The sequence below is a fragment of the Hyla sarda genome, chromosome 1 (genome assembly GCF_029499605.1).
Source record: "Hyla sarda isolate aHylSar1 chromosome 1, aHylSar1.hap1, whole genome shotgun sequence".
In the NCBI taxonomy this organism is placed as follows: Eukaryota; Metazoa; Chordata; class Amphibia; order Anura; family Hylidae; genus Hyla; species Hyla sarda.
The window spans coordinates 27,638,455-27,666,080 of NC_079189.1; the positions used below are offsets into that span (position 1 = coordinate 27,638,455).

The following is a 27,626-nucleotide window of genomic DNA, read 5'->3' on the forward strand; positions in this document are numbered from 1 at the left end:
CAAGTTCCACAACTTAAAGGGGTACTCCGCCCCTAGACATCTTATCCCCTATCTAAAGGATAGGGGATAAGATGTCTAATCGTGGGGGCCCCGCCGCTGGGGACCCCCACGATCTCCCTGCTGCACGCTTGTTTAGAGCATCGGGTGCAGCGCCCCTTCAATGCAAGTCTATGGGATGAGACATGACGGATGTCACACCCCCTCCCATAGACTTGCATTGAGGGGGCATGACCTTGACGTCACGAGCCTCTGCCCCACTAGTCAACCGGCACGGATGTCTGGGGTGCCGCAGCCGAGATCACGGGGGTCCCCAGTGGCGGGGGACCCCCACGATCAGACATCTTATCCCCTATCCTTTGGATAGGGGATAAGATACCTAGGGGCAGAGTACCCCTTTAATACTATATACCTCCTTGCTCACCCTCACCTTGTAGCCCCTCCTTAATTGACATACAAGGCTCTGTACATCAGTGAAGGAGGATATGGCAGAAGAAAGGCAATTGAAGAAGTTTTGCAGCCATCATCAGGTCCAGAAGAGGTACAGTTTATGTTTATACCCTAACATATATCCAATGGTGTCTGCAGGCCAAAATTCAGACACTGGCTACCTGGCGATCCGCTTATTGGCTGGAAATAAACTGTACACCGGAGTCGGGAACCTCGGTTCAGTATATTGTTTGTAGTGGTGGTGCCGGGTAACTGCAGAACAGCTGCCACTCACTTCAATGGGAGCTGCTCTTCAGTTAACTAGCCAGACTGCTACAAACAATGCACCATCAAAAGGCCATCAAACGTTGTAGACTGTAAAACCTATTTAAGGGGTTCAGAGTTGATATATTGAGGGGGAGGGGTGGTCCTCTTTTCAAGTTAATAATTTCTTAGTTATAATGTAGAGTGGCTTTAAAGACCCTTCTCTGGTGGACCTATATTGCATTTGAATGCATTTTAATACTTACTTGGTGGTGTTGCTACAGGAATACTAAATACTTAGAGCCAGGTTTCTCTACTGTGAAGGAACACATTGTGATCTGTTTATTGTTTGGAGTCTATGACTTATCTATGTATTACTTTCCAACTTTCATCTCATGATAAGGTTAGGAAAAAATATTCACAAGGCCTTACCATTGCGGATAGTAGTCCAGAGTATCCAAAAGGACATCAAGGACTCTTATACTTGTATAGTTTACTATACTACACACGACTTTGAAGCAGGTCAGCATGCATGCCTGTTCCCATATCTTTCATGAGTTCTTATGAAGAGTGACTGTGCATGAGACTGGAGACTAGTCAGGATCACTTGTAATGCATGCTTTCAATAGAGCCAAGAGTGATTCTGTAATAGAGGCAATCCAGTTGGCTTGTATCAGGTCACTAGGGGGGACCAAGCCCAAGTTGACCTGAGGTCAGCATGCTTGCCTGTTCCCATATCTCCCATAGACACTTATGGAGAATGATCATGCATGAGCAGAGACTTATCAATTATGGACTAGTCAGGATCACTAGGGTACTGACTAGCCACCCACACATTCTTTCAATGTAGCCAAGAGTGGACTTGTAATGAAGACAGCTCAGTGGCGGATATTTAAAAAAAAAAAAAAAATTTAGTAATGTTTTAACAATGCATTACAATACATAAACCATATTCACAGTCGTACAACTACCAATGGGGAGGGGCGGGGGGGGGGGGGGGTCAACACATTCTTGCCTTGCGTACCCAGACAAAACAAACATACCCTCATTCATACCTTCACTTATATCCCATCTTCTCTCACCTTCCAAAAAAAAAAACACCTTGTAAGGCATCTATTCCTGTCTCTAAACTGCTCTAATATTTTTTATTTTCTTTATCCAGGAATCCCATATTTTATGCTTGATATCCTGTGAGATTGAGGTGTCTAATTTATCTCATCTTAGCCTTTCCACAGTGCACACGTGGCTTAGTGAATTCAGAACTTCTATTATTTTAGGGGCATTATTTGACATCCAATTTTTTGCTATTGCCGTGCGTGCTACAGATAGTAAATGGAAACCTAAAATCTTATCCTTATATAAAAGTTTCTCCACTCCAATGTTTAGAAGGGCCATCCCAGGGCCCCATTCCATTTGTCTCTATAAGATATAATTTAACAAAATATTTCTTTATTTCCAGAATGATTGTATTAGAAGGTACTTCCACCAAATATGTATGAGTGAACCTTGCTCCATCCTACATCTCCAGCATAGAGCCTCACTCTTCTCATTATGATACATTTTTGCGATGCGTGTTGGTGTGAGATACCAGCGGTACATTAATTTATGGGAGCTTTCTAGATATGAGATGCAATGCGACAAACTTGATGGCAAAACATATATTTTCTCCCAGCACTCAGGAGCGATTTTTCTACCTAAATCATTTTCCCATTTTACTTGGAAATTGAGACTGGGGGCTTGTGAAATGGACTGACAGGCTTTATATGCTTTGGAGATGGCCCCGCTGCTCCCCTTGGACAAGAAGAAGTAGTTTTCAAAGTGTGTATTCGGTTCTTCTATTTGTATTCTGTGTGGCCCTAGAAGATGACAAATCTGTAAATATTTAAAGAAATCGCGTGGTGGGATTTTATATTTCTGGGAAATGTGTTCAAATGATAGTAAATAGCCTTTATTATATATCTGTCCTATTTTGGTAATTCAATTTTTAATCCATAAGGAGAGGTCCACATCTGGCAGTAAGTTGTGAATCAATGTTATGGGAATTTTGTCAAATTTTGTATCTTTTATTATATTTTGAGATAGGGCGTAGAGCCACACCTCCATACTAGCTTTGGCTGTTGGGCTGATGGTGGGTATTGTTTGTTTCTTAAGTGAGATTTGACATAAGACAGTGTTTAAGTGTATTGAGCTAGTTACATATGCTTCTAGTCCTGACCATTTTGCGGAAGTGTCATTGTACCACCATCTTTGTAGCTGAGTCAGGTGGGTGTCGTGGTAAGAATTCCTAGGGTCTGGGCATCCTAGTCCTCCTTGTTTAATGTCTCTAAAAAGTATTCCTGCTGAGACTCTAGCCGGACTATTTTTCCAAATGTATTTTGATAAAATGGTTTGTAATTTCTTAATAGTAGCCAGGGGAAACCTAAGGGGGAGATTGTGAAACAGGTATAGTATCTTGGGGAGTATTACCATCATAACCACCCCTATCCGCCCTATCCACAAAATAGGCAGTTTCAAAAAAGTTTTGATGTCCGCCTGTAGCCTCGAGCACAACAGCTCTATATTGGTAATTACTGAGCGTCTAGGAGAAGTGGTTAATTTTATGCCCAAGTATATAATAGAATATTCTGACCATGAAAAGGGGAACTGAGTCATCAGTTCAGCCTTGATAGTTGTTTCTAATGATATAGGGAGGACTGTTGATTAAGATATATTTAGTTTATAATAGCTTATTTTCGAAAAATGGTCTAGTATAGATATTAGGGGGCCTAATGAATTTCCAGGTTCTGAAATTGCTAAAAGAATATCATCCGCAAAGAGTCCAATCTTGTGAGTGATAGGGCCTACTTGTATGCCTTTGATTTCTTGCCACTCTCGAATTGCTTATGCCAAAGGTTATATTATTAAAATAAAAAGGAGAGGAGACAGGGGGCATCCTTGCCGGGTTCCATTTGTGATGTTAAAAGGGGTGGATTTTACCCCCCCCCCCCCCCACACTGGACACCCTGGCAGAGGGACTGGAGTACAGGGCCATAGCTGCCTTTATGAAATTAGTTGGTGTTTTAAATTTTTTCAGGACCTGCTACAAATATCCCCAGTGGACTCGATCAAACGCCTTCTCCGCATCCAATGAAAGGAGCAGAGAAGGCGTCCTTTTGGCCACTGCCTTAGCAATCACGTTCAGGAAGTGTCTAGTCCCGTCCAGGGATTGCCTCCCCTGAACGAAGCCCACTTGGTCTGGGTCTATCAGATCCTGAAGCACCCGATTCAACTTGCTTGCCAATAATTTCGCAAATATCTTATTGTCGCTATTTAATAGTGAAATCGGTCTGAAATGGTTTGGTTCGTTGGGTTTTTCCCAGGTTTGGGTATTGTTATAATGACTGCTTCTAACATTTCTTTATTTATATTTCCAGTATTAAGTACATAATTAAGTATGTCTGTTAAGTGTGGGAGTACCGTATATGCCGGCGTATAAGACGACTGGGTGTATAAGACGACCCCCAACTTTACAGTTAAAATGTAGAGTTTGGGATATACTCGCCATATAAGACTACCCCTCTACCGCAATGTACAGTACCTTGTAGTTCCCCCCACATTAGGTAGGCAGCGTGTTCCCCCACATCAGTAGGCAGCATGTTCCCCCACATTAGGTTGGCAGTATAGTTCCCCCCACATTAGGTAGGCAGCATGTTCCCCCACATTAGGTAGGCAGTATAGTTCCCCCCCACATTAGGTAGGCAGCATGTTCCCCCACATTAGGTTGCAGTTCCCCCACATTAGGTTGCCAGTTCCCCCACATTAGATTGCCAGCTCCCCAACATTAGGTTAGGAGTTCCCCAACATTAGTAGGCAGCTCCCCCACATTAGTTGCAGTTCCCCCACAATAGTAGGCAGTTCCCCCACATTTGTAGGCAGCTCCCCCCATAATAGTAGGCAGCTCCCCCACAATAGTAGGCAGTTTCCCCACAACAGTAGGCAGTTTCCGCACAATAGTAGGCAGCTCCCCCACATTTGTAGGCAGCTCCCCCCCATAATAGTAGGCAGTTCCCCCCATAATAGTAGGCAGCTCCCCCCATAATAGTAGACAGCTCCCCCCATAATAGTATGCAGCTCCCCCCACATTAGGTTGTCAGCTCCACCCCCCCCCCTTCCCCACAGACATACAGCGTCAGCCTCCAGCCATATAAAGTGTATGGCTGGAGGCTGTATGTCTGTACTGCCCCCACTGTGATCCGGTCACCGCTCTTCCGGCCCGGGGTCACATCTACTGCTATGGCCTATGGACCATAGCAGGCGGTGCTAGTACCGGGGGAGTGGTGACCGGAACACTGAAGAAGATAACGCGCTGTCGGTCACTTACCATTCCCTGGCCAACGCGCGTCCTCCTGCGATGAGCCTGCGGTCCTCCTGGTCCTCCTTTGTCTCTATGGTTGTACGCCCAGGACGTCACTGACGTACAACCATAGAGGCGGAGGACAGGAGGACCAGGAGGACCGGAGGATCATCGCAGGAGGACGCGCATTGGCCAGGGAATGGTAAGTGACCGGCGGACATCCTTATGTCCCGTAAAGATTTTTCGGCACACAGGGATGTCCGGGATAGGAATACTTCTTTTTATGTGTCCGGCCCGGCTCCCGTGTGCGGCTGCAGGCGGGGGCTGGCCATAGCAGTAAAAACTAATACTGTCTACTAATAACTAGGGGGCCTCCAGCTGTTGTGAAACTACAACTCCCAGCATGCCCGGACAGCCTTTGCCGGTCCGGGAATGCTGGGAGTTGTAGTTTCACAACATCTGGAGGCCCCCTGGTTTTTAGTATCAGTAATTAGTTTTTACATGCTCTGGCCGGCCCCCGCCTGCAGCCGCACATGGGAGCTGGCCCGGGCAGATGATCATAGGTATTCCTATGCCGGACCCCAGTACCCGGTGTATAAGACGACCCCCGACTTTTCAGAAGAAAAGTCAGGGTTAAAAAGTCCTCTTATAGGCCGGGATATATGGTACTGTTTTTATATGTGTTTTACAAAATTCATTGATTATACCATCTGGACCTGGAGCTTTGGTATGTCTCAATGCGTGTACGCAATTTTCAACTTCTACCTCTGTGAAGGGAGAGGTCATGGCAATACCCTCTTCCTCAGAGAGGGCTGGTAGAGACACTCTATTTAAAAAGTTGTTTATTGAATTCACTGCCGTTTGCGGTACCTCCCTATTATCTTTTAAGTTGTATAATTTCTGATAATATTTAGCAAATCCATTTGCTATACTCTGGGGGTCCTGCGCTCTCTCCCCTGATGGTAAAATTAAATATGGTATTTTATTTTGTGAGTATTTTTTTTATTTTAGCTGGCGTGCTAGATATGAGCCTGCTTTATTAGCCATCCAGTAAAAATTTAGATTCAAATTTTTAATCGCTAGGTCAAATTTATGTAGGTCTAGGTTATGCAACTCAGCTATAAGAGTGGATATAGAGGCAGCAGTTTCTATGGTATAATTTATTTTATTCTGCCTATGAAGATCTGCTAATTTTTTCTGAAGATCTAATTTTCTCTGCTGGGATGGTCTCCATGGTGTGCCATCTGAGCTATAAGCTGTTCGCGGAGCGAGGCTTTAACCTCCCTGGCGGTATGATTCTGTCTGGAAATTTGTACCAAAAGCGGTACAATTTGTTGCATTGAATTTCACATCTCCCCCCGCCCATTTCACATCTCCCCCATCACATTCCTCCTCCCTTGTCACATTCACCCCCTTATCACATTCTCCTCCCCCTTGTCACATCCCCCCCCTTGTCACATTCTCCCCCCTCCTTGTCACATTCTTCCCCCCTTGTCACATTCCCCCCCTTGTCACATTCCCCCCTTGTCACATTCCCCCCCCCCCTTGTTACATTCTCCCCCCTCCATGTTACATTCCCCTCCCCCCTGTCACATCCCCCCTTGTCATATTCTTCCCCCCTTGTCAGATCCCCCCCTTCATGTCACATTCCCCTCCCCCCTGTCACATCCCCCCTTGTCACATTCTTCCCTCTTGTCACATTCCCCCCTCTGTCACATTCCCCCCTTTGTCACATTCCCCCCTCTGTCACATTCCCCCCTTTGTCACATTCCCCCCTCTATCACATTCCCCCCTTTGTCGCATCCCCCCCCCCCCCTTCTCACTTTGTCTTGTCCTGCAGCAGGATACACTGGGTTTGCCGGGCAGATTTCAAACCTAGTGTATTTGCTGCAGAACAAGTCCTTTCCCCTTCAGCCAATCATTGGCTTGACACCACTGCCGCCTGTGATTGGCTGAAAAGGTCCTAGAAGATGAATAGTGAAGAGAGCAGGAACCGGATGTTCAGGCATGCTGAGAGTTGTAGTTTTGCAACAGCTGGAGGCCCCCTGGTAGGGAAACACTGACTTGTAGTATTTTTCTTTACCTGCTCTGGCCGGCCCCCGCCACGGGAGCCGACCCGAGCAGATAATCGCATGGTTTCCTGGGGGCCGTATCGCTATATCGCATTGCTTTTGCGATATATCGTGCAGCCCAGCCAGCAACTCTGCAATTCTACCCCGAGCATGACTCGAGGTTACCGATCCTGGCAGGGAAAATTAACCCTGAGTCACGCTCGGAATAACCGCTCAGGAGGTTAACAGGGAAACCCCATTTGTAAATAATCCCTTGATCTCTCAGGAGACGCGTTCCTTTAGTGAATTCTCTGCGTTTTAACATAGTTCCTGGAGACTAGTCAGGATCACTTGGGTACTGACTAGCCACCAACTTGTAATGCATGCTTTCAATACAGCCAAGGGTGAGAGGCAATCCAGTTGGCTTGTATCAGGCCACTAGGGGGGACCAAGCCCAAGTTGACCTGAGGTCAGCATGCTTGCCTGTTCCCATATTTCCCATAGACACTTATGGAGAATGATCATGCATGAGCAGAGACTTATCAATTATGGACTAGTCAGGATCACTAGGGTACTGACTAGCCACCAACACATTCTTTCAATGTAGCCAAGAGTGGACTTGTAATGGAGGCAGCTCAGTGGCTGATATTGATCAATTGGAGAGGCCCAGCCTAAGTTGACCTCACTTCCTAACACTTCCCAACACTTCAGGTGTTGTCTGATATAGAATGACGATTTTAATTTACCATATTAGATAGCAGAAAGGACTCCCCTTTTTAGGATCTTCACCATTTGGCCAGAGTGTCTCTCACGCTGGAGGATCTTTCCCGTATTACAAAGACAAGTTGCTGAATCAAATGGGCACTGTGTGATTCCTCATTCCCCCCTGTGGTGGTGCTGCAGGGAAATTGGAACACATACTGCCAAATTTACCCATAAATTAAAGCTTATAGCTAAAGGTCCCAACAGAGGGAAATATTTTGACCTGCTTATAGTCAAGGAACTCTTCTTACAACTGGCGTAGACGAACCACACCACACCTCACAGTAACCGCACAAGTGCATCCTTGCATTCTACCACCCAAGTGATTGCACTGTATGTTTTGGACCTGAGGAAGGCACTCTTTGTGTGCCGAAACGCGTCATCCGTTGTGTCAAATAAATTCTATTGTCCTGTGCTGGCTCGAGTCTCTCCATTTGTGACCAAATTTGCGCAGCGCCTCTAAGACCATTTCTTTCTCTATAATTCTCGATTTGCCAAAACTGGCCCTTGCGCAAGGGTTCAGTCCCGGTCAGAGTGCGGCAGCCATAACCTACCAACACCTTACACATACCAGCCTACGGTGAGCAGTGACCCCGGGACATCCGGGATCAAGGTTTTCCACCTGATCTGGTGAGTATATCACTTTGGTGTGGTGGAGGGTCACACTAAGTCGGTATACATAAATGAAGGGAGTGCCCCCTGTCTTTTTCTCTCCTACATCACTTCTTACAACTAGGGATTGTCCAATGCAGAGGCCCTATTGCCCTATTTAATCTTGGTTAAATGGCCCAGTTATTTTTATGTGAACCCCTTAATGTAAAATGCAACTTCATGGTGAAGAAATAATTGTGAAACAGAGTCGACATCGTTTCATGGTGTTTCAGGAAGCATAGAAAACAAATATAACAAAACCGTTATCAAAATCACATTTGTTTTTACATTTCTCCATGTAACAAATAAAATGCTAATTTTTGTTTATTTGGTTCCCAAATTAACCTTATTCTGAAGAAAATAAGTCTTCAGGAGAAGATGGGATGGGACTGATAAATCTCCATAGTGTCTTTATATGTAAATACAAAGAAACCTAAATTCGGAGTAATAAAATACCCATAAAGTGCACAGAAGCTTTTACTCTTTACTGTCAGAACTTACACTTTATTACACCATCAATACACATTAGTCACTTGCAGACACGGCTCAAGATCTCGAATCACGATTGTATTTTGTTAGTGAGAAGAATGTTTAAAGTCCACTAATGTAATTCATTGAATTGTGTTTTGTGGTTCGATGCAGAAGAAGCTTCTGATTTTAAAGGGCCGCTAAAACAAAAATGTAGGCTGCATTATACTACAGAGCTACAGAGGTATGTATATGGATATCACAGAGAGGACTGGGATCCCACACTCTGGAAATTTCTCTATTAACCATAATGAAGGGCCTCTGTATATAAGTGGCTCCCAATCTTAAGGGGGTACTCCAGGGAAAAAAAAATTAAACTGGTGGCAGAAAGGTAAACAGATTTGTTCCTATCAGCTTCTGTATGCTCCAGCGGAAGTTGTATTTCTTTCTGGAGTTCTTTTCAGTCTTACCACAGTGCTCCCTGCTGACACCTCTGTCCATATCAGGAACTGTTCAGAGCAGGAGAGGTTTGCTTTGGGGATTTGCTTGTACTTTAGACAGTTCCTGACACAGACAGAGGTGTCAGCAGAGAGCACTGTGGTCAGACTGAAAAGAACAATACAATTTCTGCTAGAGCATACAGCAATTGATAAGTACTGGAAGGATTAATATTTTTAAATAGAAGTAATTTAGAAGTAATTGTTTTTTTTTTTATCAGCTAAAATGGCTTGAAACAACCCTCTTTGACCTAAGAAAACACGAGTAGAGATGTAGAATTTCCAGAAATTTTGAAGCCATAAAAATTTTTTTTTTTGTTTTTTCCCGTTTTTTCCTGGGGAAAATAAAGGAAAATTTTGGAAACAAATGCAGAGTAGAATAGTTTAAGATAATTTAAAATGATTTTAATTTGGATGTTCATCTCAGACTCATAGAAAAATAGGCAGACATTATTTGTGATGGCGGAGAACATTATCTGTGATGAGGAAGAACATTATCCGTGATGAGGAAGAACATTATCTGTGACGGGGAAAACATTATCTGTGATGAGGAGAACATTATCTGTGATGAGGAAGAACATTATCTGTGAAGGGGAGAACATTATCTGTGATGAGGTAGAACATTATCTGTGATGGGGAGAACATTATCTGTGATGAGGAAGAACATTATCTGTGATGGAGAAGAAAATTATCTGTGATGAGGGAGAACATTATCTGTGATGAGGGAGAACATTTGTCACTATTCGGCTAGCTGGATGTGGATCCTCTGTGTCAGCGAGGGATTGGCGTGGAGCGTCTCGGTGGACCGGTTCTAAGATGCTACTGGTATTCACCAGAGCCCGCCGCAAAGCGGGATGGTCTTGCTGCGGCGGTAGCAACCAGGTCGTATCCACCGGCAACGGCTCAACCTCGCTGACTGCTGAGAAGGCGTGGGACAGAAGGACTAGGCAGAGGCAAGGTCAGACGTAGCAGAAGGTCGGGGCAGGCGGCAAGGTTCGTAGTCAATGTGGATAGCAGAAGATCTGGAACACAGGCTTTGGACAACACTAAACGCTTTCACTGGCACAAGGCAACAAGATCCGGCAAGGAAGTGCAGTGGAAGTGAGGTAATATAGCCAGGGAGCAGGTGGAAGCTAATTAGGCTAATTGGGCCAGGCACCAATCATTGGTGCACTGGCCCTTTAAATCTTAGAGAGCTGGCGCGCGCGCCCTAAGGAGCGGAGCCGCGCGCGCCAGGACATGACAGCCGGGGGCCGGGACAGGTGAGTTACTTGGGATGTGATTCGCGAGCGGGCGCGTCCCGCTATGCGAATCGCATCCCCGCCGGCAATGTCAGTGCAGCGCTCCCGGTCAGCGGGTCTGACCGGGGCGCTGCAGAAAGAGGAACACCGCAAGCGCTCCGGGGAGGAGCAGGGACCCGGAGCGCTCGGCGTAACAACATTATCTGTGATGGGGACAACATTATCTGTAATGGGGTAGAACATTATCTGTTATGAGGAAGAACATTATCTGTGATGAGGAGAACATTATCTGAGATGAGGAAACATTATCTGTGTTGAGGAAGAACATTATCTGTGAAGGGGAGAACATTATATGTGATGAGGAGAACATTATCCATGATGAGGAAGAACCTTATCTGTGATCGGGAGAACATTATCTGTGATGAGGAAGAACATTATCTGTGATGGGGAAGAAAATTATCTGTGATGAGGAAGAACATTATCTGTGATGGGGAGAACATTATCTGTGATGGGGAGAGCATTATCTGTGATGATAAAGACCATTATCTGTGATGGTGAGAACATTATCTGTGATGAGGAGAACATTATCTATGATGAGGAAGAACATTATCTGTGATGAGGGAAAATAGGCAGACATTATCTGTGATGGGGAGAACATTATCTGTTATGAGGAAAAACATCTGTGATGAGGACAACATTATCTGTGAGGAGGAAGAACATTGTCTGTGATGGGGGAGAATATTAACTGTGATGGGGAGAACATTATTTGTGATGGGCAGAACATTATCTGTGATGATGAAGAACATTATCTGGGATGGAGAGAACATTATCTGTGATGGGGAAGAATATTATCTGTGATAGGGGAGAACATTATCTGTGATGGGGAGAACATTATCAGTGATGGAGAGAACATTATCTGTGATAGGGAAGAACATTATCTGTGATGAGGAAGAACATTATCAGTGATGGAGAGAACATTATCTGTGATAAGGAAGAACATTATCTGTGATGGAGGAGATATTATCTGTCATGAGGAAAAAATTATCTGTAATGGGGGAGAGAACATTATCTGTAATGGGGGAAAACATTGATAGGAATCACATAGATAAATGTCAATTAAGGCCGATCTGAGAGGACAGAAACTATCAACTGCTGTAATACCAGCAAGAGGAAGCCCATTCCCAACCAAACAAATCTGAAACCTTTTCCCTGCAGCGCCCCTAGAGACAGAAATAAATTTAGCTTTTTTTAAAAAAAAATTGCATATCCAGTGTTTAAATTGTATTCCAGGATTTCAGGTGAGGCTGGAGAACGTGCAAAGATGCTCAGATGTCTTTCCTGAAGGGTATTCTTCACCCCCAGCTGTTTTGTGGGGCCTTACTTGTGGGACCCCACCATTCATGGGACAAAATTGTTTTCGGGAAGGAACAATACGTACCACACGTGTTCAGTCAGTGCTCCATTTAGTCTCTATTGGACTAGCAAACATTTCTGCACACTGAAATGTTTGTTGGGCCGTATCATGTTAGTTAAAAACATATAGCACCAGTAACTACCTCTATGAATAACATGACATGATAAGGTGTGGTAAACAGAAAAAAATATCTAATATCTTAATAATAGTATGCAGGGATATGCACAATCAGTATCTAAGTATCTAAGTAAATAATATAATATAGTAAACAGACAATGTAGCAGCATATACAAAGTCTCAGTATCTATGAATCAAACAAGCCTTACCAGACATGTTACATATTATTTACTTATATATACTGATTGTGCATATCCCTGCATACTATTATTTTACCACACCTTATCATGTCATGTAATTCATAGAGGTAGTTACTGGTGCTATTATGTTTTTAACATGATTTTATACATTGTTTGTAATATGTCTAATAAAGATTATGGATTTTTCTTATTCATTTTTGTGATAGTGTTTAATCGTTTGGGGTACTATTATTGAAATGACACGTCACTAAGTTATTCTGACAGTGGTTGCTTATCCCTGTCTGCTTTTTTCTTGGTGTATTAAAAAATTATATATACATTTTTAAGATAAGCCAATTGAACATAAGGGGGTCACAAACCACCTATAGTGTGGCCATATCACTATGTATAAAAAAAATTGCTTCTTTCTGTCTTTTTAACAAGTGTCTCTTTTCAGAATTGTTGATATTTTGAAGTTTTCTTCGAGCCCCAATTTTTTAAGGGTCGAAATAGAATAGAAAATAGAATAGGAGATAGAAATAGAATAGGAAACCTTGTGAATACCTTACAACTACTCGGATCTCTAACAAAAATAGGTCCCCAAGGTTCAGCAGAAGACAAGACCATTTGGAGGTGACTTTGGGGCAAATTACCTTATTACTTTGTAAAAAGGGCAGAAAACAAAATAGGAAACCCTGTAACATGTCCTATTTAAAGGTTGCATCTGACATTATGGAAAACATTTGAAGATCAAAAGCCAAATCATGATGTCTTAAAGGTAAAGTCATGTGGAAGAAAACTTATCCCCTATCTGCAGGATAGTGGATATGTTTTAGATGACGGGGGTTCTAACCGCTGGGGCACCCTGCGTTTTCCTGTATGGAGCCCCTGCACGACCCCCACCCAAAGTGGTGGCCACCACACCCCTTCCATATAGCTCTATGGGAGAGCCCAAGATAGCCAACTGGGTCATGACGCTCTTCTGTGGAGAAGAGTCGGGGCTCCATACAGAAGATCACAAGGGGGCCCCAGTGGTCGGACCCCGCGCGATCATAAACTTGGGGGTTAAAGGGAAACTAGGGGATATGTTTTCTTCCACAAGACTTTTTCTTTTATAATGGACACCTGCAAAAGCTTTTTTTTATGTATATAAAAATGTAAAACATAATCTATATTACATTCAACCAGGGTCTCCTTTTTTTCAGAACCTGTATAGGAAAAGTTCATGTGGTATGGTTATATCGATTTTAGGTCCATGTAAGCTCATTGAAGGGTAATAAGGCCAAAGCTGAGGCCGATTGACTGGGAAGTTAAGTAGATGATAAGACAGTGAATGATGGCCCAGAAGGAATAGGATTAAATGAAGGCGCTGGTTAATGAAGGGACGTGAAGACAACATAGTCAATCCCATTTAGATACAATGGATCACCACAACCAGATCAATGCAGTAGGTGAGGCCATTATATAATTAAGGTAAAGATTAATCTACACAAGTGCTGAGGAAATGGGGCCCAGAAGTCAATAGAAATTAAAGGTTTTAGTCCATATATGGATTCATGAATATACAGTTTATTCTGTTAGTTTTCCCAGGTTTGAAATCGGGGAAGGTAGAACAATGGAAGCGAGTCTTACTAATAATGGAACAATGGCAGCAGTGGAGGATAAGGGTGTTGATACATTCCTGGAACAAAATAACATTAATGCTTATGAAGAAATATAAAATCCCATCCCTTCCCCAATATCGCGCCACACCCCTACCCTTCAATTCCCTGGATGAACTTGATGGGCGTATGTCTTTTTTCAACCGTACTAACTATGTAACTATGTAATTATGTGTAGAGATGTGCGAATTTTTGAAAAATTAGATTCGGCTGATTCACTGAATTTTTTGATTCGATCCGAATAAATTCACGGGCGGCTGGCTGCTCTTCTGCGCGAATCTGCACTAAGTTCTTCACATCACAGACTCATATTTCCCGCAGAGTGCTGTGATTGGCCAGATGGTTCCAGCCAATCACAACTCTCTGCGGGAAACATGAATAGGTGTATATATACGGCAGTGCAGGGACCACAGAAGAGTGGCCGTGCCCCATAGCTATACATTATACAGGACAATCGCAGTTGGTGTCAGGAGTGACACCTGCTGTCATCTTTCCTTAACTGCAGGTACTACTGCTCCCAACATGGAGAACACTCAGCTCCATGCTGGGAGTTGTAGTGCCTGCATTAATAGACAGATCGCAGCTAGTGTCAATTCTGACACTTACGATCTGTCTATTAATGCAGGTACTACAGCTCTCACAGCTCTCAGCATGGAGCAGAGTGTGCTCCATGTTGGGAGCAGTAGTACCTGCAGTTAAAGCTGACTTTAATAAAAAGCATTTTTTTAAACCTGATTAAAGCTGCTAGAAGGCAGCAAAAGGTATGCTGGAACTGTAATTTTAACAACTTTGTCATCCTAGGGCTAGTTTACTGTGGTTAAAATTCGTGGCAGCTGCGCTTTAAGAAAAGATCGCCCAAGTGTCACTTCTGACACCTGTTGCAATCCTCCTGTATAATGTATGGTCCCCTGCACTGACGTATTTATACACCTATTCATATTTCCCACAGAGAGTTGTGATTGGCCCGATGGTTCCAGCCAATCGCAACTCTCTGTGGGAAATATGAATAGGTTTATATATACATCAGTGCAGGGAACTATAGAAGAGCTATACATTATACAGAAGGATCGCAACAGGTGTCAGAAGTGACACTCGGGGTGATCTATCCTTAAAGTGCAGCTGTCACAGATTTTAACCCCTATAAACTAGCCCTAGGATGACAAAGTTGTTAAAATTACAGTTCAAGCATACCTTTTGCTGCCTTCTAGCAGCTTTAATCAGGTTAAAAAAAATGCTTTTTATTAAAGTCAGCAACAGTCGGATATCCCCTGTATGTCAGCGCTGGGACCGCTGCGTAATTGACACACAGAACCCAGCGCATAGACCCCTTATTCTTCGGGTGGCGCATCAACAGTGCACGTTCTTCTGTGCCCAGCAGTGATGCAATGCGGGTGGCCACAGCAAGCGCTTGTTCCCTAAGGCCCTATGCACGGCGTAATGCAGTAGCAGAATGAGCCGGCCGCCCATTCTCCTGTCTTCCTAGAGTGCACAACGGTGATGCAATGCGCGCTGCCAGCTCATTCCACTACTGCATTATGCCGCCCATGGGGAGCGAGCGTTTGCTGTGAAAGCTGGCCGCCCGCATCGCATCACCGCTGTGCACAGGAGAACGGACACTGATTATTCTTTTACACTAGAAAACCCACTACCCACATATAAGAATAAGGGGCCGATGCGCTGGGGCCTGTGTGTCAATTACACAGCGGTCCCAGCGCTGACATACAGGGGATATGGGGACTTTTGCTGACTTTCATAAAAAGCATTTTTTTGCCTGATAAAAGCTGCTAGAAAGCATCAAAGGGTATGCTTGAACTGTAATTTCTAACAACTTTGTCATCCTGGGGCTAGTTTATGGGGGTTAAAATCAGTGACAGTTGCGCTTTAACTGTAGGTACTACTGCTCCCAACATGGAGCACACTCAGCTCCATGCTGAGAGCTGTAGTACCTTCATTAATAGACAGATCGCAAGTGTCAGAATTGACACTCTCTGCCATCTGTCTATTAATGCAGGTACTACAACTCCCAGCATGGAGCTGAGTGCTGAGTGCTCTATGTTGGGAGCAGTAGTACCTGCAGTTAAGGAAAGATCACAGCGGGTGTCAGTCCTGACACCCACTGCGATCGTCCTGTATAATGTACAGATGCGGGGCACGGCCGCTCTTCTCCCCTGCACTGCCGTATATTACATATATATATATATATATATATATATATATATATATATATATATATGATCTGTCTGTTAGTACAGGTAGTACTACTTCCGTCATGGGACAGTCTGTTCCATGCTGGGAGTAGTAGTACTACCTAAAAAAAAAAAATTAAAACACACACACACATACTTTATTAAACACATTATTAAAATGCTTTACTAATAAAAAGTTTAACAAAATTAATTCAAAAAAATATATTACTTTTACATTTAAATGGCCCCTTTCTACATTTTTATTACCGTTGGCCGCATGTTTAGGTCCCTGCCGCCCACATAAATTAGTCCCTGTTTAAAAATGTATAAAAATTTTGTTATAGAAAATAGAAATTTTGTTAAATAAATTTTTTTACTGCAAAAACTCAGTGGAATCTTAGCCTTAGAGTAATAACAAAATGGAGTAAATGAAGAAATATGGGTCTATTGAAAAAAGGGGTCTCCCCAAAATGTGTCTAGCCCTGTACTTACTTCACACAGACCACCTCTGGAACTATCACCCACTACCAACATTGGCAACAGCTGGAACCACTGTTCGGGACTTGACCACTGTTCGCGACTACTGTTCAGAACGTGCGCACGCTGCCGCGCACACAAGCATCGCCTGCATCCACTCACCAACCTGCCTGTTTGCCGTGATTCCATCCATAAGACCGAGCAATCATCTGTGCCCCACCGGAGGAGGTTCGGGACACACCGCGCAGACACATCTATTGTGCCGGCTGCCCAGCCGAGCCAGCTTGTGACGAGGAGCCCAGCACACCAGGGGCTACCATCCCGACCTAAACGGAGCGGTGAGTGGTGCAGTAGCACCAACAGTAATTACTTGCTACAGTATCTCTGGATCCATACTTGTTACAATATTTCCTGGATTACAACACCGATTGCTACTGTTATTCTAATTGCTACTGTTATTCTAAGACTGCCGATAATACAGATCAGATAACAGAAACGGCCTGATTTGACTAAATAGAATCCAAGTTCTACAGAGGTGGCTGCTAAAAAAACTTGTATTTTATCATTGTTTTATTACTATTTTGATTTTTATTACCATCTATTTTACTGGTCTCAAGCAAGGGCCCTGCTGAGACCATTTATATAACTAAATAATTAATCAAAAAACATTATTTTTTGGTTTTCTATACAACTAGTCTGCACATTCTATTCCATCACACATACAACTCATTTAAACCACTATACACTTTTATTAAAAACCTAGTGATCCATTCCACATATAGTAAGTATATACCTTGAGGTCTGCAACCCTTTTACTTTCATTGTATTCACTTTTTACACGCGGGGTTATGTGTAACGCAGAAACCTCGGCATACACTTCCTTTAAAATATCAGTGTGAGCCCCCCAATTCCTCTTTTTATTATAAATTGGTCCCTGATTAAAAATGTATAAAAATGTTGTTATAGAAAATAGAAATTTTGTTAAATACATTTTTTCTACTGCAAAAACTCAGTGGAATCTTAGCCTTAGAGTAATAACATGGAGTAAATGAAGAAATTTGTTATTTCGAATTGAGTGGAAATTCGGATTCGGTCAGAATCAAATTTTTCATGAAATTCGGAATGAATTTGGATTTGTCTGATTTGATTCGCTCATCTCTAATCATGTGGGAGGCAGTGACTGATCCACTCGTGATTGTGTTATGACAGGGCTGGTTATAATAGGGGCACCGTTCTGCTCCATGAGGGAAATGGTCTCCAACCATCACATAATATTTCAAACGAGGAATAAATTGATCTTCTGAGTGGCAGTGACTTCTCAAGTTGACTCATTGTCCGACTTACAATTGGTAACTAACTATATCAGGAGACACAACCTGGGTTTTGTGCTGACAGAAAGTACCCACCTACTTTTAAGGATTAAATGTGATTATCAGGCAATCTTTTAGACCTCGCACACGATCTAGCTAGTACAAAACAGTTTTTAGCCATTATGAACCACCATGTTGTTAAGAGAGGTTTAAATTTATGTTAAACAAATACCTAGCTTTTAAAATAAATTTGACGTGTCGTAGGCAAATGTCAAATGGTTTGATCATTGAGGGTCCAGGTTGTGACACCCTTGCCAATCACTAAAATGGTGGCCAGAAGGGCTAAGTACCATATTCCTTTGTATCTGATCGAACAATTGGGGTATGGATTCATTTCATTGACTTTCTTTTACTCCATACACCCCACATTCAGCTCTCTCTATAGCCCACTTTAACCCCCACCCCAGTGATGACATGTCACTATGACTAATTGAAAGTTTTTGTATTTTTTTTTTTTAAAGCTAAGCACCCTTTCAGCTATATTTTTTGCCTTATTACTTTATCCCCGGTCTAAAATAATGCAGCCAAAACCGTAACACCGATATTGGATAGAGCAGGGTTCCTGAAAGAACTAAATATTTTAGAAGATGAAAAATGCTGTGTTTGCAAGATGCGTTGACTTATCCACCGGAGGTCACTGATGGAAAATTGGATACTGTAAACATCAAGATCTCGCAGTACATTTCAGGAGACGTGTTGATCTTGTGAGGACTGTGACCTATTCAGACCCAACAATTCAGAATAGTGATGCGAGAATTGTTGGCCCTCGTGCAAGGGTCAGTCTGGTTGGGAAATAACATGAAGCACATAGACGAGAAAAATAAGGTGTCCTAACTATTCTTTATATCAATTATTAATTGTATGATGTATTATGGATATTAGCTTACTTTTTACTCTTCATAATTCTATGTTTTATATTTAGAAGGTTGTAGACACAAGTAACCTACCAACAATTGAATCAGCTGCTTAATTTGATTATATTCAACATCCAGATTGGCTTCATACAGGAGCAAGGATACCTGTCAGAAGACAGGTGTCCCAGCTCCTGTACACTGATGCTTTGTTACTCTTACCCAGTTAATGTTCCCTAGTTCTAGTGTAGGCATCAACTCGGGCACAGAGCAGCGAAAGTACCAATGAATATAGAATTTCTACTTACCCTGGAGCTGCCATCGCACACAATCACTGGGGCGGGTATAGAGAGCCCTGCCCAACCAATGAACTGAATGCACAGCATTTACTCTACTCTTTGCCACAAGTCCCTGCTCCTATACGTAGTTTCCTGTGGCCCCCTAGGCAATTGATGTTGGGCATAATGCAAACTACTTACAGGAGCAGGGGCTCTTGTCAAACACTTTTTATCATGGCTTTCCTCCAGGCTTCACACATTCACTTGGCTTAGCGCTCTGTGTATGCTTCATTGAACAGGAGCAGGGACTTGTGTCAAAGACAGGAGTCCCTTCTTCTGTACATTGTGATTCACCCGAAACGAATCCTGAAAAATTCAGATTAGGATTAATCTGAATTTTTTGCGGAAATGTGAAGCAAAATTAACCCAGAACTAACCAATAAATAAATAACCAAACAAAAAAATATATATACTTCTGTAGCATATTTATCTAAAAAATAAAGAAACATTCAGAAAAATAATGACACCTTTACTTAGGAGAACACCAGAAGATTTTCCCCAATGATGAAAGTTGTAGTTTCGGAACAGGGAGCCTTCAGCTGTTGCTTATCTACAACTTCCACTCACCCCACAAGCCCTTGTTAACCATTTTATTAATATAATAAAAAAAAGGACACAGGTCATCGACGCAGTCCACCGAATGCGGATCTGAATTGAGAAGAAAAAAAAACACACAAAAAAAGTGGGTTAGTACATTTAGGGCGAAAAAGAGGAAAACAATATTTAATAAACATATATATATATATATATATATATATATATATATATATATGTATACATACAGTGATCCCTCAACTTACAATTACCACAACATACAATAGTTTCAACATACGATGGTCTTTTCTGGACCATTGTAAGTTGAAACCAGACTCAACATACAATGTTACGGACAGTCCAGATCTGTGAAACGTGTCAATGGCCGAAAGAACTGACCAATCAGAATGGGCAATTTACTGATAAAACACCTGTATTACTGAAGCGTATGCATTGACTGGTGTCTAACACGTTCTGTACTCTTTACCTGTACCAGGGTTACCTGCTCCTTTGAACACCAGGTGAGGGCGGCTCCATGTTACTTTTTTAGGACATTTAGTTTACTGTACAGGACCTGGAAGAAGCTCCTGTCCTCTACATAGACATGTGTTTCCCAAGCAGGGAGCCTCCAGCTGTTGCAAAACTACAACTCCCAGCATGCCCGGACAGCCTTTGGCTGTCCGGGCATGCTGGGACTTGTAGTTTTGCAACAGCTGGAGGCTCCCTGCTTGGGAAACACTGACATAGACCGTGATTTACAGCTCCCAGCAGATCTTTCTTACTTTTATATGGAAGGATTTGCTTTATCTATATTAGTTATCTACTTATTTTTCTTTAATTCTCACTTTTTCCTATTTTTGGATGACATTTTGGTGCCTTTAGAACCAATTACCAGGTTTCCATAGAGTTATGGAATATATATATAAATATATATATATATATATACATATGTATAAATATATCTCAAGCATGCCTGATAAAGGCTCACATTGAGCCAAAACATAGATAACTGTAACCTATAAATCCCTGCTCTTTTGCACATGAACCGGAGCTTCCAGACTGGTGTTGGGGCCTCTGCTTTCTTCTATATTTGAAACCTGGATTGGACCAGTGCTGTCCTCCATCTTTATATATTTTTTTTTATTGTATTTCTCACACATTTTTGACAGCTGAGATTTTAGAGCAGAAAAGGTAGTGTTACATGTTGGTGTTCTGAAGTCAAATTTTTTTTTTTTTTTTTTTTTTTTTTGCTGAGCCAAATTTTTCAATCTCCTGTGATATTATGATAAATATGTCACACATAAGCAAAACCAAAGCCGAAGAAAAAAAAAAAAATATTCAAAACTCATTTACCAAAGACAACAAGGATAAATCTCCCCCAGTATGCTTAATTGCCCTATTTTGACCCCTGTAACTTTTTGACTTTTCTGTATACGAGGCTGTGTCAAGGCTCTTTTTTCGCTTTAATCTTAGATTCCTAACACTGAATAATGCTATGCTATGGCACAGCATTACTCTGTGTTGTTGGCAATCTACTGATCGAGACTCTCGGGCCAGCCAGGATTAGGTAAGCAGACTTTTGTCTGCAAGGAAAACTGATCGGACCCCCACAGATATGTTAGGGTCCCTGTGAGGTGAGTGCATATCTAGCAGTACCTGTGCTTGCCTCAAAGATAGTAAACATTGCAGGTGCATATGTCATCTAGAAATGTAATGGTCTAAAGGAACCCCAATCCTGTACTGGTCATATAGAGGGACATTTATCAATGTTTGCTTATGTATTCCTTTTTTTAGAACTTTTTTCTTTACTTTTTTTTTTTGCTTATGTGTGACTTATTTATCAACTGGTTTCAGCCTGTTGAGAATTTTCTTTCACGTAAGCAATTTCTTCTTTTTTACTTTGGTAGTAGCTTTTTCTGCTCCATGTTTGAGCTGGAGTAAATTTAGTCAATTTTTAACCTTGTTGCGACTTTTTTTTTGCGGTTAATAAATACCAGACTACCCGTAGTCCATTTTAAAATTATTACTACGTAGTTAAGTTTTGGAAAACTTTCTTTTCTCGCTTTCCAGTCAAAATGTTGCACGAAAAATCGTGTAGTCGCAGGTGCGACATTTTTAGTAGAAAAAAAAAAAATTAACTAAATTGCTTGATAAATCTCTGTCATAGTGACTTTCTTGCCCCTGTTCAACCAGGCTTAGGCTACTTTCACACTACCATTGTGACGCCCGTCGGGGCCGCCGGGGAGAAATACTGCTTGAGCTGCCTTTTTCTCCGGCTACTCCGGCTGAAAAACAGCACCGCCCGATGGACCCCTTTGACTATAATTGGGTCCATCGGGACCCGCTGTTGCCCATTGTGCCCTGTCAAAATTACTCCCCCAAAAAAAAAAAAAAAAAAAGGAAGTTTGACGGACGTGTTTGATGGGGCGCAACGGCAGTGTGAAAGTAGCCTTACTCCTATCTGATCATTGTCAGCCTGAGCAAGAGACAAGACAGGACAATTTATGTCTAATATGCTCTTTGCACAAAAAATAATAGACAGAGTAGAACACGCGGCACAAAACAGAACAAACATGGTCTATGATTAGAGCAAAGAAGATAATGAATAATTGCCACGTATTTTATTAAGTGGTGAACAGAATGGTACAGTGCAAGCTCAGCCAACTCCCGGGTCCCGATAGACAATGTAATTGTTCAGGCATTTATTCTCCCCACCTACAAGACAGTATGGGTTCTGGTTTGAAACATCCAGGAACAAAGAAAAACCAAAGGAAATCTAGGTGTTTTTTGTGAAGACAAGTGTTATCTCAATTATAGAGGAGTTAGTACGGAATAAAAGAGCCACACAAAAAAAAAACAACAATGCACTCAACAGAACAAAATACTCTGCAGGATTCTTAACATGAAAACAACAATCGGAAGATGCAGAGAATGCAGGGCTCCTGACAACTTACTCTCGCTTTTCATGTTCACTTCTGCTCCAGGTGGGTTATTGTTTGGAATAATAGAGGGATAATATCATGTTCTTTTATGCTTTTGTGATATTATTATAGGACAGGTGTAGCAAGGCACTCTCCAACTTTTAATTATACTTATTTTAAACTATGAACAAGCTTACTTAATGTTGGTTCACGGGGACACAGTTGTCTTCTGTGGTCATTAAAGGGGTACTCCGGCCCTGAGACATCTTATTCCCTATCGAAAGGATAGGGGATGAGATGTCTCAGGGCCCGGAGTACCCCTTTTAGGAGAAATTATCACTATCTGTGTAAATCGTGTGTTTTTTTAACCCCCTTTAGACTGGGTGTACGTCATGTCTACTTTGCCAACATATGCTGTATCAAAGAGGTGCATTTTCTTCATAAATAGTAGAGATCAGTTAGCCGAGCCCCGCCATCCGGGTTTCGCTTCAAACCTTTGGGGTGACAGTGACTTGTCCAACTTTGCACGTGAACCTGCCAATGGCGGTAATAAAGCAAAAGGTGTTTGGCACCCACATGGTGTTTTGGCACCTACATGAAAGGAGAAAGGATCGGAAAGCCTGGATAGCTGGATAGCCACTCTAAGATAAAGCTAGAATGATTTAATTTTTTTTTTACCTTCCAAGAAAGAGGCACAACAAATCCCAGCCTGCAGTAGCCACAAGGAGGAGTTGTGTCATGGTCAGCCTTTGGAGCATGTTGCTGAGGGGATGTAGGAGGATGCAGTGGTTGAGAATAGCACTAGTGGGATTGATGGTGGTAGATGTGGTGGGGATACTGTAAAGCATCATAATGGATATGTTGAGGGGAAGCAAGGAGCCCATCAGAAGTTTATACTGGGAGGAATGGTGGAGAGGATGAAGAGGAGTGTGAGGATGAGGATGTCAGCAGGCCTGTTGGTCTGATCAGCTTAAAAGCAGATGACGGTGGTGTAGTGCCATATTTTGTGTTTTGCCATAGAATGTGTTACATGACTCAGCCCTTTACATTGGCAGACATGTGGACACCCGCCCCCTACCATTGGTTCCTGGGGGGCTGGGTGGGGGAGGGGGGGGGTGCACGTGTCACATGACCACAAATATGCTGTCTCAAGCACCATTCCCTTCAGTGTGAGTTTGGCTACAACAGCAAGAGGATGTCTCCTGCTGTGATAGCCGAAGCACTTTGGCTGTGATGTAACTGATTCCCCGCTATGGGGACCGTGCGTCTGCAAGGGGATCTCAGCACTAAGGCTGACATTACATAACAGCCACAGCGTGCTATCACAGCAGAATACATCCTCTTGCTATGGTAGCCGAACTCACACTGAAGGGAACAGTGTTTGAGACAGCATATTTGTGGTCACGTGACACACGCACACACACCCCAAGCCCCCCCAGGAACCAATGGTGGGGGGCGGGGGTGAGCATGTCAACCAATGGAGCTGTCTTAGTCCAGCACTGGAAAGTGCTGAGCCATGTAACACATTCTATTTCAAAACACAAAATATGGCACTACAGCGGCACTGAAGGCTTGAGAAAAAAAGCCTCCCAGATGGTGGTGTACCTATCTCCAGAAAACCCAGCACAGTGCCATCTCTGCAATAAGAATGTAAGGCATAACCAGGGTCTGTGTTTAGGAATTATGGCTCTATGTAAGCACAAGAAGCAGCATCACAAGGCCTGGCTACAAGTATCACTAGTCCACCAATGTCTGCTGTCCGGTTGCTACAGCTTACAATAGTTCATCACTGCCTGCTGTCTACTGGCTACATCTTTACCACTAGTCCACCAATGCCTGCTGTCTACTGGTTACATCTTTACCACTAGTTCACCACTGCCTGCTGTCTACTGGCTTCAGCTACCACTAGTCCACCAATGCCTGCTGTCCACTGGTTACTTCTTTACCACTAGTTCACCACTGCCTGCTGTCTACTGGCTTCAGCTACCACTAGTCCACCAATGCCTGCTGTCTACTGGTTACATCTTTACCACTAGTTCACCACTGCCTGCTGTCTACTGGCTTCAGCTACCACTAGTCCACCAATGCCTGCTGTCTACTGGTTACATCATTACCACTAGTTCACCACTGCCTGCTGTCTACTGGCTTCAGCTACCACTAGTCCATCAATGCCTGCTGTCTACTGGTTACTTCTTTACCACTAGTTCACCACTACCTGCTGTCTACTGGCTTCAGCTACCACTAGTCCACCAATGCCTGCTGTCTACTGGTTACATGTTTACCACTAGTTCACCACTGCCTGCTGTCTACTGGCTTCAGCTACCACTAGTCCACCAATGCCTGCTGTCTACTGGTTACATCTTTACCACTAGTTCACCACTGCCTGCTGTCTACTGGCTTCAGCTACCACTAGTCCACCAATGCCTGCTGTCTACTGGTTACATCTTTACCACTAGTTCACCACTGCCTGCTGTCTACTGGCTTCAACTACCACTAGTCCACCAATGCCTGCTGTCTACTGGTTACCTCTTTACCACTAGTTCACCACTGCCTGCTGTCTACTGGCTTCAGCTACCACTAGTCCACCAATGCCTGCTGTCTACTGGTTACATCTTTACCACTAGTTCACCACTGCCTGCTGTCTACTGGCTTCAGCTACCACTAGTCCACCAATGCCTGCTGTCTACTGGTTACATCTTTACCACTAGTTCACCACTGCCTGCTGTCTACTGGCTTCAGCTACCACTAGTCCACCAATGCCTGCTGACACTCACAAGCCTATTTTGCACATGAGGTAAAATGTGAGTACTGGATAGCCACTCTAAGAAAAAGCTAGAATGGTTGAATTGGTTGCACCTTTCAAGAAAGAAGCAAAAGATTTTTACAGGGACAAGCTACACACTCAGCTTTCCACGGGGGTCCACTCTCCGCTCCCTGTTGAGTCAACACTCCACTGCCTTTGCCTGTGCTACCCTTAAATAAATAAAATGTTTCTTCACGTTTTTAAGTGCTCTCTGCATTTCTTTCACGCTTTCCCTTTGTTTCTTGAAACTAATTCCTACACTCCCTTGCACATATATTTCAAACATTTCTAAACAAGATGAATTAGTCCCGGATTCTCTATGCCTCGAAAATATTAAAATAGACATAACTCCTGCTGGGATCATAAAGACATATAAAAGGCATAGAACTCAAATTTTAAACATAACAGAAAACTACAGAGGGAAGGCAATGGGAGAACTCCTGTCTGATCACATTAACAAAAGTGTCACTTTAAAGAATAGGAGCATCTAGTATTTTATTATCCATTTTTTTGTTTAATAAAATCATTGTTTTTTGACCTTTTTAAATATGTATGACACTTTTTTTTTTACTTCAGTTGTCAAGCAAGTCTCTTTCCAACGCTGTCATGCAACAAACAATTAATAATGAACAAGTTATGAAATCCCATTGATCATCAAGACAATACAGTAAGTGGGAATGAAACTTGGACATATGATACATTTTTTAATAAAACCGCTGACCTGAATATTCTCAGAGATTTCTTGTTTTATGATAAAGTATATTTATCATGTAGACACCATTGTAAACAATTGGGACTGAGCAAAGATCTAGGTAAAATGATGTATGTCCACTGAAAGGAGGCACCTCAACTCACCTGTCGAGTCTGTGTAACCCCTTAAAGGGGTATTCCAGGCCAAAACTTTTTTTATATATCAACTGGCTCCGGAAAGTTAAACAGATTTGTAAATTACTTCTATTAAAAAATCTTAATCCTTCCAATAGTTATTAGCGTCTGAAGTTGATTTGTTGTTTTCTGTCTAACTGCTTTCTGATGACTCACGTCCCGGGAGCTGTGCAGTTCCTATGGGGATATTCTCCCATCATACACAGCTCCCGGGACGTGACATCATCATTGAGCAGTTAGACAGAAAACTTCAGAAGCTAATAACTATTGGAAGGATTAAGATTTTTTAATAGAAGTAATTTACAAATCTGTTTAACTTTCTGGAGCCAGTTGATATATATAAAAAAAGGTTTTGCCAGGAATACCCCTTTAAGGACACAGCCAGGTTTCATTTTTGCATTTTTTTTTTTTTTACTCCTTGCCTTCTAAGAACAATAACTCTTCTTTTTTTTTTTTTTTTTTTTATCTATAAACCCATATGGAGCTTGGTTTACTAACATAATACTGCCTCCCATGTACAAGAATATAACTACTATAATACTGCATCCTATGTAAAAGAACATAACTACTATAATACTGCCTCCTATATACAAAAATATAATTACTATAATACTGCTCCTTATCTACAAGAAAATAACTACTATAATGCTATTTCCTATGTACAAGAATATAACTACTATAATACTGCCACCTATGTACAAGAATATAACTACTATAATACTGTTTCCTATGTACAAGAATATAACTACTATAATACTGCTCCTATGTACAGGAATAGAACTACTATAATACTGTCCCCTATATACAAGAATATAACTACTATAATACTGCTCCTATATACAAGAATATAACTACTATAATACTGCTCCTATATACAAGAGTATAACTACTATAATACTGCCCCCATATACAAGAATATAACTACTATAATACTGCCTACTATGTACAAGAATATAACTACTATAATACTACTCCTATATACAAGAGTATAACTACTATAATACTGCCCCCATATACAAGAATATAACTACTATAATACTGCTCCTATATACAAGAATATAACTACTATAATACTGCTCCTATATACAAGAGTATAACTACTATAATACTGCCCCCATATACAAGAATATAACTACTATAATACTGCCTACTATGTACAAGAATATAACTATTATAATACTACTCCTATATACAAGA

General features: G+C 42.2%; 1 long non-coding RNA gene across 1 annotated transcript in view; it reads left to right on the forward strand.

Moving 5' to 3' along the window:
* The window catches only part of LOC130326450 (uncharacterized), a 78,645-nt gene extending 52,387 nt beyond the window's left edge, over window positions 1–26,258 (forward strand). Inside the window, exon 3 of the long non-coding RNA XR_008871098.1 lies at window positions 26,121–26,258. This is a non-coding gene — a long non-coding RNA (uncharacterized LOC130326450). The remainder of the gene's footprint in view (window positions 1–26,120) is intronic.
* Window positions 26,259–27,626: the final 1,368 nt, after the last annotated feature.